This window comes from Petaurus breviceps, unplaced genomic scaffold, assembly GCF_028583685.1.
Source record: "Petaurus breviceps papuanus isolate PSGF00001 unplaced genomic scaffold, PetGlider_PUasm1.0 229, whole genome shotgun sequence".
Taxonomy (NCBI): domain Eukaryota; kingdom Metazoa; phylum Chordata; class Mammalia; order Diprotodontia; family Petauridae; genus Petaurus; species Petaurus breviceps.
In genome coordinates this window covers 24,651,881-24,672,437 of record NW_027185903.1, presented here as the reverse complement: position 1 = coordinate 24,672,437, position 20,557 = coordinate 24,651,881, and the positions used below count along the sequence as shown (strand labels likewise).

The window sequence follows — 20,557 nt, the reverse complement described above, 5'->3', positions numbered from 1 at the left end:
GGATTTCCTTACCTGTAGTTCTTCATACTGGGGCAGCCAGGTGGAGTCAGTGCACAGAGTGGGCCTGAAATCAGGATGATTTCTCTATTTTTTTTTCTTCTGCCCCAGCAGGAGGGCATATCTTTATTGGTAACAAACAGATACACTTATGAAAATCAATCCATCTGGCTATGTCCATAGGAAGGGCAATCTGCCCATGGCTATGGAGTCAGTATGTCCAGCCACATCCTTGGGCAAGGAAGGTTGTTCATTGTGTTTGGCCAGGTCTGGACCACACCTCTATTGAGGCCTCCCTCCCTTGAGTGGCTATAGGGACCATTAGGCACATGGTGACGGACAGGTCACATTACCAAATTGTGGCACTGTCCATAGTGAGGAAGAGATTGGGAAAGAAGCCAGGGAGGATGTGTGGAATCCAACACAGGAGGAGGTAAGGGATCACCGAAAGGTATGTAGTTAAAGGGGAAGTATCCAGGCAGGACAGGATTATTTGAGAAGAAGCAGCTGTCTTGAGGGAGGACTTGAGGAGAAGGGAGGGGTAAGGGTCCTGGAAAGGGCAGGGGTTGTAATGGAGGCAGGAACTGGGGCTGGAACTGCCTATCCAGCCAGTTCAGAGGACAATCAGTCTCTTGGGCTGCTGGCTCAAAGGAAAGAGACCTCTTAGTCCTCTGAGATGAACATCTGGATGAAGGCTCCCTAGCCCCTTGTACTGGCTGTTCCAAGAGGGACAAGTTCTGGGCTGCAAGTGATGACTGATTCCCAGAATGAGGTTCCTCAGCTGCCTGGGCTAGATGTCTCCAGGATGAAGCCCGGTTGGACCTTTGGCTTGGATATTCTAGGGATGACTGCTCCTCACTCCACTCCCCAAGAGGGGTGCCCTGGCAGGGAACCTCCACCCCCCAGGCCTCAGCCACATGGGCCAGCAGTAGCTGTGAGAGGTGGCGGTGGGCATGTTGGTCCCAGTGGATGCCATCTAAACGCCGATGCCGAACTGAGTGTCGGAAGTAGAAATGCAGGTCGAGCACATCAAAGTGGTGCCCATCTGCCAGCATTGAACAGTAGAAGTTGGCTTCCAACACATCAGCAGGTGGAGAGCCCGGCGCTGGCTGCCTCTTGGGCAGCAGAAAGCCTCCTGTAAGGCACTCACCCAGTGGCATGACCAGTGTCCAGACCAGAAGGCAGGAGGCAGGCAGCACTTGTTCCATTCTTTCAAATAAACATTCCAAGTTTTCCTGGTAACTTGTAATGGCATCACCACCATACCTGGAGAGGTCCCAGAGGCAGGAGTTTATGATGATGAGGTCAGGTGGTGGCCCATGCTCTAACTCAGCCAGGACATACTCCACATAAGCCGAATAGACTTGGGTGAGAAAATAGAATCGTAGGAGGTGGTGACCTGAACTGGACAGGAACTGGCAGACCTCCTGATAATGAGTCCCATTGTGTAGCTCACTCAACTTTCCTCCTGCCACTAGACGGTCCTCCTCGAAGCTCAGTTTCCCCTTGGCCTTGAGCTGGGCTTCCGTCAGGAGGGAGTCTTTCTGCAACAGAAGTATCAGGTCCTTGTACATGGCCCTTGGAGTCTCCCAGGACAACCACAAACTTGTTGTATAGCAGCTGCCGGCCTCTGATGACAAGAAACGAACCATGGTGTCTGAGGGTGACAGATAACCAGGCTGGCAGGGGCTGGGGGCACTTGGCTGAGCTCAGCTGGTTTGAAGGAGGTGACGGAGTGGCCGAGCAGATCGAATTGGAGCTCCAGCTTCACTCGGTCTGTAGCCCTCAGAAGAGTCCATCCCCCACGTGCTTGGGATGCCCCAGCCCGCTGCTCACCCCTACTTATCTAGCATCAGAGTGAAAAAGAGGGGAGATCCAGGAAGACTGCCTAGAGGTGGAGGAGATGAAGGAAGCTGTGAGTGAAGGGAGCCAGGATGACTTCTCTTATTGAATTCAAATCTGGCCTCAGACAACTTAGTAGTTGTGTGACCCTGGGCAAGTCACTTAACCCTGTTTACCTCAGTTTTCTTCATTTGTCAAATGATCTCGAGAAGGAAATGGCAAACCACTCAAGTATCTTTGCCAAGAAAAACCCAAATAAGGTCACGAAGAGTCAGACAATGCCTGAATAATAACAAAAATTCTTTATGCCAATGAAACCAGAGGTCCAGTCTATAGCATCATAGATCTAGAACTAGAAGAGGTTTCTGAGACCCTTGAGTCCAAGTCCGTTATTTGTGAGGCGAACAAAAGTCAAATGACTCACCTCTCCAGAGTCCTGCATGTGTCCTCATCAGGGACAAAGGACAATATAGAGATTTTACCTCTTTTTGATGCACAAGGTATCTGCATGAGCCCAGCTGCCATGTAGCTTCTAGAGTTCTTACATCTTTGTTCTGTGCCTCTCTTTGTCCCTCCCTTCCGTGTCACTGGTACATTAAAAATTACATTTTAAGTTAATGGCATTACACTTACCAGTAGTATGATAGAAAGAGAATTGCATTTAAAGTCAGAGGACCTGGGTTTGAATCTTAGCTTTGCTTCCTAGGAACTGTGTGACCTTGGATAAATCACTTCTCACTGGGTTTATTAATTTCCCTCTTTTGTAATATAAGGGTATTGGACTAGTCACAAGATCACAACATTTAGAGCTTAGCTAGAGTTTATCTTTCTTATTTTATGGTTTAGGAAACAGTAAGTGGGGAGGCAGGACTTGATTCCATATCCCATCTCCTTCCCTGAAATTTCAACGGTTTTCCCATCTTGTCCCTCTGCTGGATTTTGACATTAACCGGCTTCTCCCACATTGAGCCTTGCCTTAGCTGTCTATCTTGCCCTTGCCCCTGGTTTCTGCTCCTTAGTCCAAACTGGCCTCCTTCCCTCAAAGGAACATTGCATATGTCTTACCCTCAGGTAGCCCGATGGACTACTCAGTTCCCCAAATATACCTTTTGTTTTCCTTCCCCTATTCTTTGATCATACTGTTCTTTCTCCTTGGGAAGAACTCCTGGAGTTGTTTTCTTCCCATTCTCCATCTCTACTCCCAATCTTTACCTGTTAAAATTCTGCTCATTCTTCAAGACCACTACTTTCCTTATAGTGATTCCAGCCAGACAAGCTCTATCTCCTGATCTCATTCAGAACCATGCTTTCATCTCTTTTATGGTACATCACTTTCTTCTTTGTAGTAACATTATTTGTGGCTATGTCTTATGCTCCCTACAATGCTGTAAGCTCTTTGAGAGCAGGCAACCCTATTTTATTCATCTGTGTATCTCCCAAAGGGGCTTAGGCCTAGTAGTCACTCAAAATATATTTAAATAAATAAATTTGACTTTTAGCTTACAAAATATAGTTATATAAATCAAGACTCATTATAATAGTCTTTGATCCCAGATATGGAATTTTCTATTTTGTTTAGTTTCTCAAATTATAGAAATATCAGTGATTCTGGTAGTCTTGATCAATGGACTGAGAGGCTAAAAAGAGGCAGGACCTTGGCATTTTCATGCCACCTCTGACACCCACCTGACTTGTGGTTTTGGGCAAGTCACTTAACCATTGTGATTTCTCACCTGCAGAATTCTGAGTATTTATATAATACCTGTTGCCATAACAATAGAAAATAAAACTGACCTATCTTACAGAAGAATTTGTCTTGGGGATTTACTAATTTATGTTTATCAAGAACTTTCAGCACACGAACTACTGAACAGCAGTGAGACTGAAAGAACAGACCCCATTGGCTTATTTAATATGCCTACCTGATAGCCAGCATTATATGTTTAACTATTAGTATCATCACTCGTAATAAAGTTTTATGAGGTACTTTAGGTGTTTAGAGGGCTTTTATGATTATGAATTACTCATTTTTAAAAAGTCTTGTGATGTAGGAAAGTGTTTGGTTTTATCATTCCTATTTGGGGAAATTATATTAAAGAAGTACAACCTTTTAGTCTTAAAAATTTTGGGGGGGAAAGGTCAAGTTTTTGGTTAAAGTCCTATCATTTGGTAATGTGGTACAGTGGGAAGAGGTCTTGAAATAAGAGGATATGCATCTTAGTTTCAACACCTGTGTAATCCTGGGTGAGTCATGCTAGCTCTCTGTGACATAGGTTCCTTAGCTGTATGATGGAGGTAATAATACCTTCCCAGCCTATGTCTCAGTGTCTAGGTTAGGAAAATCATCCATAAACCTTAAAACATGATAAAAGTATGGTAATTATCATCCTAAGACTTTAGATATTTCTCACACAAATTACATGGGTGATAAAAAAAAGCCAGGACTAGCTTTGTAAACATAGAGGCTAAAAGAAAAATCCCACCTACTTCCCTGTGGATGGAGCTGGAAGGGATGGTTGTTCATGTTGGTGCTTGTGGCTAAGAAGATTGATTGGGAAGAGATGAGTGATACAGAGGGAAAAAGAAAACAAAACATTAGATTTGGAGTCAGAGTCCCCGGGTTTGGGGTCTAACTTTACCATCCATGACCACATGCAAGTTTGAGACTCGGTGATCTCATACATGAGGACAATGATACTTGCAATAACTAATGGGAATAATTAATACTTACAGTATCTTCAATCTCTAACAGATTCAAATAAGATGATGTATGGAAAGCCTGTATAAGTTCAATTAATTGTTTGCATATAACCAACAGGCTTTTCTACAGGAGTATGTGTATGGGCTATTTTTTTTTTGTAAAATAGTTGGGGATGTTTTTGGTTCAATTTGTTGTTCGGTTTTGTTCAATTTCAATTGTTTTCATAGAGTTCTTTTTCTTATAATAGCTCGTATAACTTCACATACATCATCTCATTCACTGAGATAATGTGTCATAGTGGGTAGCTGGGCAAGTCAGGAAAACCTGGGTTAGAATTTCATCTCTAGGAGGTGGTTAGGTGGCACAGTGAATAGAGCACCAGACCTGGAGTCAGGAAGACCTGAGTTCAAATCTGGCCTCAGACACTTAACACTTACCAGCCATGTGACCTTGGGCAAGTCACTTAACCCCAATTGCCCTGCCCTCTCCCCTCCAAAAAAAAAAAAAGCAAAGAATTTCATCTCTAGCACTTACTATCCCAGTAACTACAGCAAGTAACAACCTCTTTGAACTTTAGTTTTCTCATCTGTGAAAATGGTACTAGTAAAACCTGCTTCTCAGGAGCGTGTCTCAAGTGTGATGAGGCATGCAAAGTCCTTCTTAAACCTCAAAGTTTGTGCAATGTAAATTATTATTATTATTATATCTGCCATCTTGCTATTAAAACCAAAATAAAACAAAACAAAAATTACTCACTGGTGACAGCCTTGCCAAAATTCAGCTAAAATAAGCCTAGTTATCATTAATCCCATTGTGCAGGTAGGAAAACTGGGACACAGAGTGATCAGATGATTGCTCATGGTTACACAAGTCAGTGGCCAAGCTTAAGTTAGACATTGGATGCTGTGACCTTCCTTCTGCTTATTCATACACTAGATTATGTTTCCTCTTTGTCTCCTGGGCTGTATGAAATTGCAACCTCCACCAAAACTGACAGTGGAAGACAAGAAACCATCATAAGTCAGCTCAGACTCTGGCCATCCTTTCTTCAGTCATTGTGAGGTGGACCATGTGTATTCCCCCACAGTGGATTTTTGTTTTACATCTACCTTTCCTCCTCAGAGACAATAAGATCATTCATACATGCCCATTACTCTCACTCCCCACAGTAGCAGCATCTGCTGTTCTGAGTCAGGTCTTGCCAGGCTCCCCAACCCCAAACTCCTGGTTTGCATCAGACCCTTCTTTGTTGTAGAAATCTACACTGATAGAAACTTTCCAGACCAGTTTCAGTCCAAAAATTTTACAACTATAGCAATAGCAGCAATAGCAGTAGCAGCAGAGGCAGAACAAGTCACCGACCTCAACAATCACAGGAACATCTCAGCAGCAAAATATCAGCCACAGTCACATCGTTGACAGCAGTAGCATCAGCAGCAGTAGTAACCCCAGCAAAAGCTTTAGCAGCCACAGGGATAGTAGTGGCCACAGCAAGAATCCTTCAGGCTTTGACTGGAAAATGATTTATTGCTGTTGAAGGAGACCCACTCTTCTAGGGCCTACTGTTTTATTTTGGTTTGTTTAAGATTAGTGGAGTTTGTCTTCTCTTGGGGAATCTTGTCTTTCCTTAGCAGTGTTCTAACCACATTCCATGCCAGTGATCCAATTGTTTTCTACCCATTTGGGCCTGCTGTCATTGTGACCCATCCTTTAAATAAACTGTCTTGTCAGAAACTTGCTTTCAATTACCCAAGAATATGACCACCGTTTTTAAGGGGGTCCCTTGATGGAAGCTGCTGAGGTTTCCTCCTCCAGGGAGGGTGAGAGCTGTGACCATCCTTGTTTGGACATTTTTTTCAATTCTGGCTAGAGTTGTCATATAGGTCATATATCATCTGCCCAGACTTGAATTTCCTTCAGAGCAACCTAAATTTCTCTGTTCTTTTATCATTCAGTTAAAATGAAGTCAACATAATAACTAACATAATGCTTTCTATGTACCAGGCACTGTACTAGGCTTATTTACAATGATTATCTTATTTGATCCTCCCAACAATACTGGAAGGTAGATGTTATTATTATCCCCATTTTATAGATAAGGAAACTGAGGCAAACAGAGTTTAAGTGACTTGCCCAGGCTAGTCACTTAATAGCTAGTAAGTATCTGAGGCTGAATTTGAACTCAGGTCAACCTGGCCTGTACCTTTTAGGTTAGTCTTTTTTTTTTTTCCACTTTTTTTGGAGGGCAATTGGGGCTAAGTGACTTGCCCAAGGTCACATGGCTAGTTTTAGGTTAATCTTAAAGGAGATAAAAAAATATTAAAAAATTACACAGTCCCTGTCCTTAAGAGGCTAACAGTCAAAGGGAATGCTGGAGCCAGCTCTAACAATTGTTAAAATTTCAGTGTGAGCATTTATACCTCAGAAATTGGCAATCATTACAAATCAGGGCTTGATTTATTGTTCTGTTGATTACCTAGACTCAATAAAATGTTAATGATGTAGATTAAATTTAAAAGTGTGTTGCACCTACATTTTTTATTTTGGAGAGCCCAATTGTTAAACATTTATCAGCAAACTCAGGCTATGGAGGAGGGGAAGAGGTGGGAAGGATATTTCTATCTCTTCTTCTCCCTCTGCCTCCTTCCTCTCCTTTTCCTCTCTCTGTCTTTGTCTCTTTATGTCTCTGCCTCTTTCTTTTTCTCTAATTATACCCATATATAACTAGTACAACACAAAGTAGAATGTTATGGGAACAAAGAACAAATCCCATCCAGTTACCCTTGGAAAATAGAAGGATTAGAGAATGCTTAGATGCTGGGGTAAGGCTTGGGTAAGGGAGCATAGAAGGCTTCTTGGAGAAAGTAGCACCTGATCTTAAAGGAAGAAACAGATCTGGAAGGCTGGGATAAAGAGAGCATGCATTACAGTCATGGGGAGGGCTAGTTTTTGTGAATGTCTGGAAGTGAGAAAAGGCAGTTCAATATTGGGCAATAGCCAGTAGTATGTTTGGATGGGAAATAAAGTGCATAAAAAAAGGAATCATGTGAATTAAGGCTGAAGTGTCAGAGTAGAATCAGAGTAGGGGTAACATTAAATTCCAAACTAAGGATTTTGCATTTTAATCCTATAGGTAATAGGCTATTACTGAAGGGGAACAAAATGGCCAACCTGTGTCTTAGGAAGATGCCTTTGGCAGCTGTGTGGAGGACAGATTGCAAAGGGGAAAAGCTGGAGACAGGGTGTCCAGTAAGGGTACTGGAATAATCCAGAGGGCCTGAATGTGGTCATGGCAGTGTGAGGAGAGGAGGAGAGACAGTAAAGATTTTTGTGGAAGCAGAATAAACAGAACTTGCAGTTGTGTAAATATGGGGGGAGTAAAGGAAGAGAAAGAATTAGAGGAGATTAGTAAGTTTTCAGTCTAGTTAAATGGGAGAATATTGCACAGAGAGAATGTATGTAAATATATTTAGGAAGAGGAGAAGCTTAAAGTTGAAGATGATTAGTTTTGGACATGCTGAGTTAGACACAGACGTGTTGGTGGGACACAATAATATTAATAACGAATTTTTATGTAGTGTTTTAAGGTTTGCAAATTACTTTATATATTTTCTTTCCTTTGGCCCTCACAACACTCCATGAGGTATGTGCTATTATTGTTCCAGATGAGGCAACTGAGAGGTTGAATGATTTGCCCAGAAGTGGATACAATGAGTACTTTTTCTAGGGATTTATAAGTGAAAAGAAGAAATATATAGGACTTAATGACTTGGAGGAGGTGACAAAGTTGGATAAGCTTTTTCTTGGGGGGGAATAGGGGAGAAGCGAGTATGTTTGTAGGCATCAGCATGAAATGAATGAGAGAGAGTGAGGAAATGGTTGATGGGACAAATTCCTGAAGAAGGGAGGGGATGGAATCAAGGATGGAGAGTTTCCCAGTAATAATAGTATTTCTTTAAGAGTGACAAAGCTTTGTTCTTCCAAGAGCCATGTGAGGCAGGTGAGGCCAATGGTATGACCCCCATTTCCTAGGTGTGGCACAGAGAGGGTGAAGGAGTTACCCAGAGGCACACAGCTGGTAAATGTCAGAGTTGGAGCTCAAACTTAGGTCTTCTAACTCCAAGACCAGGACTTCTTCCATGATGCCATGCTGGACCTTCTAGTGTAGATTTAAAGAAAACCAGGGCTGCCTTATTCCCATGCATCCATCTTATTTCATTTAGGGAATACTTTATTCCCTGACCATGATAAACTATGCATTTGCATCGACTGAAGCAAGGTGTTGAACACTAATAGGTTCATTCAATCTCCTCTGTGAATAATTCATCGACTAAGAAAGAGCTATTGGGCAGACAGTTTGACAGCCTGGAGCATTGTGGATAGAGAACAGGCTTGGGAGCCAAGACACTTGGATTCTAGTTCTCTCTCTACCATTGACTAGGCCTTCAGCAACTAGCTTGTCCAAGTTACCTTGTACAAGTTGCTTCATTTCTCTGGGCCTCACTGAGGGCTATATGCCTTATCTCAAAGGTATTCTGCTCATGTATCTAGTTCAGCTAAAGACCTGTAAGTCCCTACTTAGATCCTGAATCTGGATGGTACATTAGAAAGGGGGAATAATTTTTCAGAAGGAGCATTGGCATTAGAGTCTCTGAAGATATTAATTTTATTGCCTGAATGTGCCACTTACTATCCGTATGATTTTAGGCAAGTCGCTCCTCGTTAGATTGTAAGATCCTGGAAGTCAGGAAGTCTTTTGCCTCTTTTTGTATCTCCAACATTTAACATACTCTCTGGCACATAGTAGAGACTTAATAAATGTTTATTGATTGATTGACTTTTGTCTCCTTATCTTGAAAGTGAGGATGATAGCAATTGCACCACCAGCCTCATAGGGTAGTTTTATGTATTGGACGCATGTTGGATTATGACAGGGACTTGGAATTTCAATGATACAGGGAAATACTAAATGAGAAGACTCCTTCTGTCAGTGGAGGTCACTACCTTCTCTCTTGCTCGTAGTTTTAGAGAATTGCCTGAACTTAAGTGAATTTCCTCAACTGTAAAATGAAACCATTGGATTAGATGATATCTGGGATTCTTTCCATGCTAAAATTTAATAGGCATCTGACTTCAACTTCTACTGGTCAGATACTTTTAAAGACTGAAGTTGAATAATGCATGTTTTCAAAATGAATTTGCATGCCAAAATGTAAGTTTACCCAAAGGGCCCTTTGCTGTTTGAGGGGAATTTATTCAAAACTTGTACCCCTCCTTTTGGTGGCTCCATTCTTGTTTACTGGGAAAACATTTGCAGCAATGCACGTACAGTGTGTATACCTGAGCCCCCAGTCTCCTCATTGGTAAATACCTTAGCACCAGAGTGCCTGGATACATATTTGCCTGAGGGACTAGAACAGCTCTGAAGGAGTCTTTCAGGTCTCACAAGGAAATACAATCGTTACTTGATATGAAATATGTCCCCCTCCTCCTTTCCTCTTACAAACAGTCCCAAGGATGTGCAAGCAGCCATTCAAATGTTCTTGCTGAATTGTGGAAAGCCTTGGGACAAATTTCATTAGGAAAATGTTGTAATACATTTTTTGTTTCCTTTGTTGTTCTTATTTTAAAAAATATTTTGCGTTGTGTTGCGATGTGCTGTGTGTGTGTGTGTGGGGGGGGAGTGTTAGGGGGCCAGTCAGGTAGGGGATTGGCTGGCCTGCAAGGAGCACTAACTTATCAAAGACTCAGTTCAGCTGGTACCTCCTTTGTCTAACCTTTCTCGATGTCTTCAGCCCAGGAGGGGTAGGATGGGTGGGGCCAGGTTTTTTTTCCTCTTTGTTCTATTCTTAGAACACTGTCCATATTTTGCTTTTGTTTTTACCACTCTCTGCTTTGTATTGTGCCTAACTATGTACATATCATATCCTGCCCAGAAGAATGTAAGTTCTTCCAGTGCAGTCAGGGACCACGCAGGACCTCAAAGGGATCAACAATAAAACGACTTTGTATTGCTCACCTAACTCCTTGTATAGAATAAGCACATACTGCATGCTTCTTGAATTGAGCCAAAACAAACTTTTACCTCCTGTTATTCTTCTACTCCTTGTTTTCCTTCAGAAGGTAGGAGATGAATCTTAGCCCTGCCATCTCTCCAGGGACGTCTCAAGTCCAACTCCTAAATGAAAACTTTAGGAATGAGTCCTACATGGAAGCAAATGCATTACACTGGCTATCCTCCATGTCTGGCCTATTCTTCCTCTTTATCTTCACCTCTTTAGAATCCCTGACTTCCTTCAGGACTCAGTACAAAATGCTACCTTCTGCAGAACTCTTCCAGTCTCCCCAGCATCTAGTGCTTTCCCCTCTAAGGTTGTTTTTTTTTTTTATCTTCACTATGTATATCCTATATATTCTGATTTACACGTCCTCTATTAGAATATAAGCTCCTTCAATTTGGAACTATGCCCAAATAGTTATGGCAGCTCTTTTCTGGTGGCAAAAAATTGGAAATTGAGGGGATGCCCATCAATTGAGGAATGGCTGAACAATTTGTGGTATATGCTTATGATGGAATACTATTGTGATATAAGAAATGATGAGTTAGATGTCCTCAGAAAAACCTGGAAAAACTAACATGAACTGTTGAGAAGTGAAATGAGTAGAGCCAGGAGAACATTGTTCACAGTAACAGCAATATTCTGAGATGATTGACTGAATGACTTAGCTGTTCTCAGCAATACAATGATCCAAGACAACTCTGAAGGACTTATGGAAAGTGCTATCTATCCATCCCCAGAAAAAGAATTGATGGAGTTTTAATACAGATCAAAGCATCCTTTAGTTACTTTCTTTATTTTTCTTGGGTTTTTATCCTGGTCTATGTTTTATTTTACAAGATGACTAATATGGAAATGTTTTGTGTGACTACACATGTATAACCTATATAAAGTTGCTTGCCTTATCAATGAGGGGTGTGGGGAAGGAAGGAAAAAATGTGTAACTTAATTTTGAAAATGAATGTTGAAAATTGTTTTTACATGTAATTGGGGAAAAATAGAATACTAAATCAAAATTAGGGGAAAAAATAATATGATCTCCTTGAGGGCAGGGATTGTTCTGTATCCCCAGTCCTTAGCATAATGCCTAGAATATAGTGAGTGCTTAAGAAATGCTCGTTCATTGATTAATATTTATCTTATAGTTCCTATTGCATTGACTCTTCATTAGCTTCCCATAGCCTCCATGTGTTACTCTTCTGCTCCATTATTCATAGAATATTTTATTTTTTTATTTAAAATAATATTTACAAGTATTTGGAAGAAATATATGCTTTCATCTATGTGTATGCCATCTCCTGCCCCTGCCCCACCTGAGGCAGATCACAGTCTCCTCCACACTTGAGGAGATGATTCCATGAGTTGCTATGGCCAGAAAAATTCAGCATCCATTGACCTCCTCTTGATGTGTCTGTATGAGCTTACTTAGGCTAGTCCCTAAATGGCAGATACAGTCCATTGTTGGGCTCCTATTCAAAACTTTTTCACCTTGATAGGATCTTCCAGAACCTGTTCCCTGCTGGCAGAACCTCTGAGAACCCAGTGTCACCTCTAGGTCATGAGGGGACATTGGAGTAGGATTTTATTTTATTTATTTATTTTTTTTTTTTTTTCTCTGGAAATTTTTAAACAACAGGTTGTTGTACTTCTCCCCCCCCCCGTTTAATTTGCTCCATGATGTTCTTTTTTTTTTAATTTAAATGCTTTATTAACTGCTGATTTACATCATTGGTTTCCGCCAGATTTTGAGTTACAAATTTTCTCCTCGTTTTTCCCCCACCCATCCCCCCAAAACAGCAGTCCCACAGGATATCCCCACCTCCAATCTGCTCTCTCCCATATTTTCTCCCATACCCGTTTCAACTTTTCCAGTGCATCTCTATGCCTCAGTGCCTGTATATCTTTTTTCTTAATTACATGTAAGATGGTATTAATAATAGTATACACACACATATATTTGAATATTTGATTTTAAAACTTTCAATTCCAGATTCATTCCCTTCCCCCCCCTGCCACCCACCCCCACTGGGGGGACAAGCAGTTCAGTATAGGCTGTACCTATCCCACCTCCCACTTGTTCTATTCTCTACTTTGATCCTGTCCCTTTTCAAAAGTGGGTGCTTCCAACTTCCCTCCCCCCCCAGCCTGCCCTCCCTTCCATCATCCCCCCTCACATCCCCTTCCCCCCCTATTCTCCTGGAGGGTGAGATCCCCTATTTAGTGTGTATTTCCCTCCCTTCTCAAGCCAGATTCAATAGGAATAAGGTTGACCTATTCCCTTTTGCCTTCCTATTCTTCCCCTCCATTGTAACCATTTTCCCTTGCCTCTTCTATGAGATAGTTTGCCCCACTCTGTCTCTCCCCATCTCCTCTCATTATATTCCTCTCACCTCTTAATTTCACCTTTTAAGTATCATCCCTTCCTGTTAAATTGGTCCTGTGCCCTCTATCTATGTATACCTGTAAACGTATATACACACATTCACATACGTATTCATATGCCCGCATACCCTCATATAAAGACATATATATATATATTTCTAATCCCTTTAACTACTGAGAAAGGTTTCATAAGTTACAATTATTGTTTTTCCATGTAGGAATGTTAATAGTTCAACTTTGGCCAGGTGGTTCAGCGAGCAAGAGCACCGGCTCCAGTGCCGGGACGACCCGGATCAAATCCGGGCCCAGACACTCAGCACCACATCCAGAAACAATAACTGGACATGCAACCACGAACAAGCCACTCAACCCTGATTGCTTAAGAAAAAAAATAGTTCAACTTTGATAAGTTCCTTATGATTTCTTTTCCCTGTTTACCTTCTCATACTTCTCTTGCTTCTTGTATCTGAATGTCAAATTTTCTATTCAACTCTGGTTTTTTCAGCAAGAATGCTTGAAAGTCCTGTATTCCACTGAATGACCATATTTTCCCCTGAAACATGATACTCAGTTTTGCTGGGTAGGTGACTCTTGGTTTTAATCCCACCTCCCTTGACCTCCGGAATATCACATTCCAGGCCCTTCGATCCCTCAGTGTAGAAGCTGCCAGATCCTGGGTTATCCTGATTGTGTTTCCACAATATTCAAATTGTTTCTTCCTGGCTGCTTGTAATATTCTCTCCTTAATCTGGGAATTCCGGGACCTGGCTATAATATTCCTAGGAGTTTTCTTTTTGGGATCTTTTTCAGGAGGTGATCGGTGGATTCTTTCAACCTCTATTTTGCCCTCTTGTTCTAAAACATCAGGGCAGTTTTCTTTGAGAACTTCCTGGAAGGTGCTTTCCAGCCTCTTACTTTGGTCATGGCTCTAGGAAGTCCAATAATTTTTAAATGATCTCTCCTGGATCTATTTTCCAGGTCAGTGGTTTTTCTCATGAGATATTTCACATTGCCTTCTATTCTTTCATTTGTTTGGATCTGTTTAACAGCATCTTGATTTCTCATAAAGTCATTAGCTTCCCTTTGCTCCAATCTAATTCTGAAGCAATGATTCTCCTCAGTGACATTTTGAGATTCTTTTTCCATCTGGCAAATTCGACTTTTTAAGGCATTCTTCTCCTCATTGCCTTTTTGAGCCTCCTTTGCTATTTGAGTCAGTCTGTTTTTTAAGGTATTATTTTCTTCAGTCAGGCTGTTGACTCTCATTTCATAATTTTCTTGCATTGTTCTCATTTCTCTTCCCAATTTTTCCTCCACTTCTCTCATCTGCTTCTTAAGGTCCTCTATGGCCTGTAACCAGCTTGTATTTTCCTTTGAAGCTTTTGGTGCAAGAGTTCTGACTTCACTGTTTTCCTCCTGTTCCATGCCTTGCTCCTTCTTATCCCCAAAATAGGAGTGTAATGTTGGAATTTTCTGTCTGCTTTGTTTCCTTTGCCTGCTCATTTTGCCACTCAATGATTTGACTTTTGAGCTTTTTTGCCACAGTAGGATTCTGCCACCAGACAGGGGAGTTTTCGTCCCAAACACTGGGGTTTTGTCAGCTGCCGGAGGTATTAGATAGGTGCCCTCTCTGAGGTCTCCACACGCTCTGGCAAGCTGGACACACACCTCAGGACCTCCACCCTAGACTGCAATCCAGATCCAAGCAGGTTAAAGCAAGAGCGATGACCCCTCAGACTGGTGCTTGGTCCCCCTACACTCTGCAGGCCAGGAGCTGAAGCCAACACGTGGGGCTGGCAGGCTGTGCTGGCGTCTCAGCTCAGTTTCTCGCTCCGGGGGTAAAAGCCACGCACTCCCACTTACTGGGTCCCAAAGTCCAGACTGCACTGGCCTCTCACCCTGTCCTTCGCATCTATGTATTGATAAATCTGGGAACGGCCACAGCTGCTGCTGATCTGGAGTCCCTCTGGCTGGCAGCTGGTCAGGCTCGCCCTGGGGCTAAAGCCTCGGCGTGGAGCTGGGCTCGGCTCCCAGAGCTCTGCGCTGGCCGATTCCTGCCAGCCTGCCGGGCTGTCCTCAGTGGGAGGTTAGCTTCTCTGCGTCATTTTGTGGGTTCTGCAGCTCCAAAGTTTGTTTAGAGTCCCCTTTTTACACGGATTGGGGAGGGTGGAAGCCGGAGCCGCGGGAAGGTCGTGCTTCTACTCCGCCATCTTGGTTCCACCTCCATGATGTTATTTTCCACTTTTATTAAACGCCATGTTGGCTGATCAGGCCACATGGCAGGCTGAGCAGGTACCACCCCTCCCAGGTATAGCAGCAGCAGCAGGAACAGCCCTGGAGTAGGATTTTAGTGAAGAAAAAAGATATATCGTGACATTGTATATCATATCTATGCATGTATTTGTATACACAAAATGCATACAAATTCTAATCATCATGTTATAATCATAATCTATTCTGATTACAATTAGAACAGATGAAATATTATGAGATACAGACAGACACACACACCTACATACTTAGATGGATTTATGATTTCATCAGTGTAGGTTCTCCATCAATGAAGATTACAGTTCCTCCCCTGCTTGTTTCTTGTCCCCTTCCTCTATCTCCCCACCTCCCTCTAAGCCCCCTACATCTTCATTAAGAATCTGCCCAGTGTGCTGGAGGACTTCTTTTGGTTCTTTTAATATCTCAGGAGGTGCCATTGTAACACATGGACCATCCATCTGTTTCATTTTGTTCTTTTTAAAAAAAAAAAACGTATTGATGCCTTTTGCTTTTACATCACCTGAATTCCCCCCTGTGTCCCTCCCTTTTGACCTCTCCATAAGAATCATCCACTCTTAATCTTGATACATGACAAGACTGCTTCTTTTTCTATCATACATATTTTAGATAATGTCTCTTAGGCTGCTTGTGAGGAAATTGCCACTGGTAACATGCTGTAGCATGCTTAGCTCCATTGTATGGCTTTCCATTGCCTTTTCATTTATGTGCATTTTTATGTCTGGGATTCTGATGGTCCATGATTTATAACCATAAGCATCACTGGGAATGATATTGGTGTTAAAGAAATGGGCTTTTGTAGAAGTGAAAACTTTCGAATTGTACAGTGTGTGCTTTCCCAAATGTGATCCAATCCAATTTCTTTCTCCTGCTAAGTTCAGAACTTAAATTGGTATCCATTTGCAGGCTCAGTCTAGTCGAATAGGTCACTTTTCAAGGTGTACATTAAGATCTTGGCAATCTTTTTTTTTAAATCAACTTTGTTTTTCTAATGTGAGTTCATAGAATCATAGATCAAGAACTAGAAAGGAACCTGGACCATTTGGTCTGAGCCTCTTGTTTTATAGATGAGAAAAGTGAGGCCCAGTGTGTTGCCTATAATGCTGTACAACAGTTAAAGTGGGACAGCTGGGATTGTTGTGTTGTTTATTCATTTTCAGTCGTGTCCAACTCTCTGTGACTTCATTTGGGGTTTTCTTGGCAAAGATACTGGAGTGGTTTGTCATTTCCTTCTCCAGCTTGTTATATAGATGAAGAAACTGAGGCAGACAGGGTTAAGTGACTTGCCCAGGGTCATACAGCTAGTAAGTGTCTGGGACCAGATTTGAATTCAGGAAGATGAGTCTTCCCAGCTTCAGGCCTGGAACTTCACCCACTATACTACTGAGCTTCCCTTTTTCATGTTTAATACCTTACTTAATGGGAAAACTTTTTGTATTGTTTCTAACTGGGGGTCGCATCTTTCATGTGTGACCTTGTAGGATTCTGATGTACATGTGAGAGGCACCTTATATGAAGACAAGCCTTTGAGGCTACATTTTGCTTTATTGAGTGAAATGCTTTCTTGAAATCAATTAACAATAAATATTAGAATCTTACATTTTCTTTCCTTCTCAGTCAGTTATGTGACTATCAAGATAAAGTCCACTATAAAAAAATTGCTTGCAAAGGCCTGCTTGTTTCCTTTTCATGTTTCTATTATGAATGCCTTAATGTATATTCTCAGAGTTTATGAGGATAAGAAAAGAGGAATATGGGTTGGTAATTGCTGTTTTTCTCATTCAACTGTTTTGTGTGTGTACGTGTGCGTCTCTCTGTGTGTTATAGTCTTTTATGTTCTTTTGGCTCACAAGTGATCTTTTATATTCATAATCACTCTCCCTTTGAGAGACTTTGAAAATTGAGGTGCTTTTTAACATTCTGTCATTCCTAGCACAGCCTTCTGTACCTGTCAAGCCCAGAAGCTCTTTTCTTCATCATTACTCAGCAGTGTTCAGGTATGCTGGTTCTACTATCCTTGCTGATGAGAATTTCAGCCATTTTCAGCTGTGTCCAACTCTTTGTGACCCCATTTTGGGGTTTTCTTGGCAAAGATACTGGAGTGTTTTTGTCATTTCCTTCTCCAGTTCATTTTACAGATGAAGAAACTGAGGCAAATAGGGCTAAGTGACTTACCCAGGGTCACAGAGTTAGCAAGTGTCTCAGGCCAGGTTTGAACTTAGGTTTTCCTGATTTCAGGCCAGTCACTCTATACATTAGGCCATCTATCTGCCCTACATAAAAACAAGGACAGCGTGTTCAATTTAGTGTCTATTTGTTGTCCTTCTACTTTCTTCTACAGATGTTTTCAGGGTAATTTGGTTTAGTTGGATCAATTTTCATTTCCTTTTTTAAAAAAATAATGTTTATTTTTTCCCAATTACATGTAAAGATGATTTTTAACTTCATTTAAAAAGAATTTTGAGTTCCAAAATTTTTCCCTCGCTCCCTCACCCCCCTCCTTTCTAAGACAGTAAGCAATTTGATATAGGTTATATATGTGCAGTTATATAAAGTATATTTCATATTAGTTGTGAAAGAAGAAATGGACTAAAAGGAAAACACACACACAGAAGTTAAAAATAGTATGCTTCTATCTGCATTCAGACTACCTCAGTTCTTTCTCTGAATGTGGACAGCATTTTTCATCATGAGTTGTTTGAAATTGTCTTGGGTCATTGTAATCCTGAGAATAGCTAAGTCATTCACAATTGATCATCATTCAGTTTTGCTGTTATTGTATACAGTGTTCTCCTGGCTCTGTTCACTTTGCATCAGTTCATGTAAGTATTACCAAGTTTTACTGAAATCATACTGCTCATCATTTATTTTTTTTTAAAATTAAATTATTTATTTTTAGTTTTCGACATTCACTTCCATATGTTGTAAATTTTCTTCCTCTCTTTCCCCAAGATGGCTTGCAATCTGATATGGGTTCTCCACTTGCTTTTCTTTTCTTTTCTTTTCCTTTCTTTTGTTTTCTTTTCTTTCTTTCTTTCTTTTTTTTTTTAAGCAATCGGGGTTAAGTAACTTGCTCAAGGTTACGTGACCAGTTATTTCTGGAGAGGTGCTGAGTGTCTGAGCCCAGGATTTGATCTCCAGGTCATCCCAACACTGGAGCCAGTGCTCTTACTCGCTGAGCCACCTGGCCACCCCTTTTTCTTGTCTTTTCTTTTCTTGTCTTTTCCTTTCTTTTCTTGTCTTGTCTTTTGCTTTTTGGAGGGGGGGAAGGTAGAGCAATTGGGGTTAAATTGGTCACACAGTCATAAGGTCACATGGCTAGTAAGGGTTAAGTGTCTGAGGTCAGATTTGAACTCAGGTCCTCCTGACTCCAGGGATAGTGTTCTATTCACTGTACCACCTAGCCACCCTCACATGCTGTAATAGTAATGGAATTTAAAGATCCCCCTGTATTGGCTTGGTTTTTGGTTTGATTGTGTTAAAACCCAGAGCTTGTGAATCCCACTTGTGGGATGGACTTGTTGATGTGAAAAGAGAGGGCTAAACTGGGAGGAGCTGGTGACATAAATTTAGAGAGACACAAGAAAAGAGAGAGGCAGAAGAACTTTTTGGAAGCAGCATCTTGGAGGCAGAGAGAGACTGAGAGGATTGCTGAGGGCCACTTTGAATTGCCCAGGACTTTTGAGAGCTGCCACCCAGAGCTGCCAAGGACTGAGGAGACATGGCTGTTATTCTGGTACTTTGTCTGTCTGTTTTGATGTTGTTTTGCCAGATTTGTCCACTGGTGAAAGACAGTGCTGTTGTTGCAGAGGGTTTGGAACCTTGATGTTGGTTCAGAGCTCCTGAGACTGTTCTGCAGACAGAGAGTGAATTCTGTCCACTGGTGAAGGACAGTGCTGTTGTTGCAGAGGTTTTGGAACTTCGCTGTTGGTTCAGAGCTCCCGAGACTGTTCTGCAGGCAGAGAATGAATTAATGAAGACACTGGCAATATATCTTGTGGCTTTGCTAAGCTTTGTGTCCCCAGGAACAAAGATTGCTGAGAATTTGCCCCGGGTCAAGATGAAGAAAAGACCTGTCTTTGGGTATTAAATGCTGTGCTTAAGCTTGTTGTAACTCTGGGGTAGATGGCCTATTCAGTTGTAATCCAAGGGTGGGGAACTTTTTACTTTTTGTGCTCTGTGATTGAACAAATGAATGCACTTTACTTATGATTGGAAAGTAATCTCCATTTGAGAAGAGGGACTTTGTGATTGATTAAATGAATGTAATGTCTGGGGTGTGGTAGTACTTGGAGATTATTGCATTACACTTGGTAAATGCTGTATTTTGAATTATGCTACATTTTGATTCTCTCTGTTCTTAATTTGTCACTGAATAAAATGGAGAGCACCTATGCTGGTACTTTGAACCTTGGGAAGTTGCCTTTGCTTGGCATTGCACATGCGTTTATATTAAACACATTTTCACATTAGTCATGTTGCATAGAAGAATTATAACAAATGTGTAAAACCACGAGAAAGAAAAAAAACCCAAATAAAACAAAACAAAAAAGAAAAGGAGTCTGCTTCATTTTGCATTCTTAATGAAGCTGGCATTTTTTGTCATGTGTCCTTTGGAATTGTTTTAGGACCTTGCATTGTTGAGAAGGGCTGTCTATCAAAATTAGTCCTTGTACACTGTGGCTGTTAATGTGTACAATGTTCTGGTTCTGCTCCCCTTACTCAGCATCAGTTCACATAAGTCTTTCCAGGTTTCTCTGAAGTCCTCCAGTTCATCATTTCTTATAGCAAAATAGTATTCCATTGCAATCATATACCCCAACTTGTTCAGCCTTTCCCCAATTGATGGGCATTCCCTCAATTTCCAATTCTTTACCACCCCTAAAAGAGCTACTGTAAATAAATTCTTTGTACAAATAGGTCATTTTCCCTTAAAAAAAATCTCTTGGGGACACAGACTTCGTAATGGTATTGCTGAATCAAAGGGTATGCACAATTTGTTTGCCCTTTGGGCATAGTTCCAAATTGCTCTCCAGAGTGGTTAGATCAGTTTACAACTCTGTCAACAATGCAGTAGTATCCCTATTTATCTACATCCTTTCCAACATTTATCATTTTCCTTTTTCTGTCATATGAGTCAATCTGATAGGCGTGAAGTAGTACCTCAGAGTTGTTTTAATTTGTATTTCTCTAATGAATAATGATTTAGAACTATAGATAGCTTTGATTTCTTTGAAAACTGCTCATATTCTTTGACTATTTATTGATTGGGGAATGACTTGTATTC

The 20,557-nt window shown here is 41.3% G+C and overlaps 1 pseudogene; it reads right to left on the bottom strand.

The window, feature by feature from the left end:
* Positions 1-257: 257 nt before the first annotated feature.
* Positions 258-1,649, bottom strand: LOC138167269 (PC-esterase domain-containing protein 1A pseudogene; annotated as a pseudogene).
* Between the last annotated feature and the right edge of the window lie 18,908 nt (positions 1,650-20,557).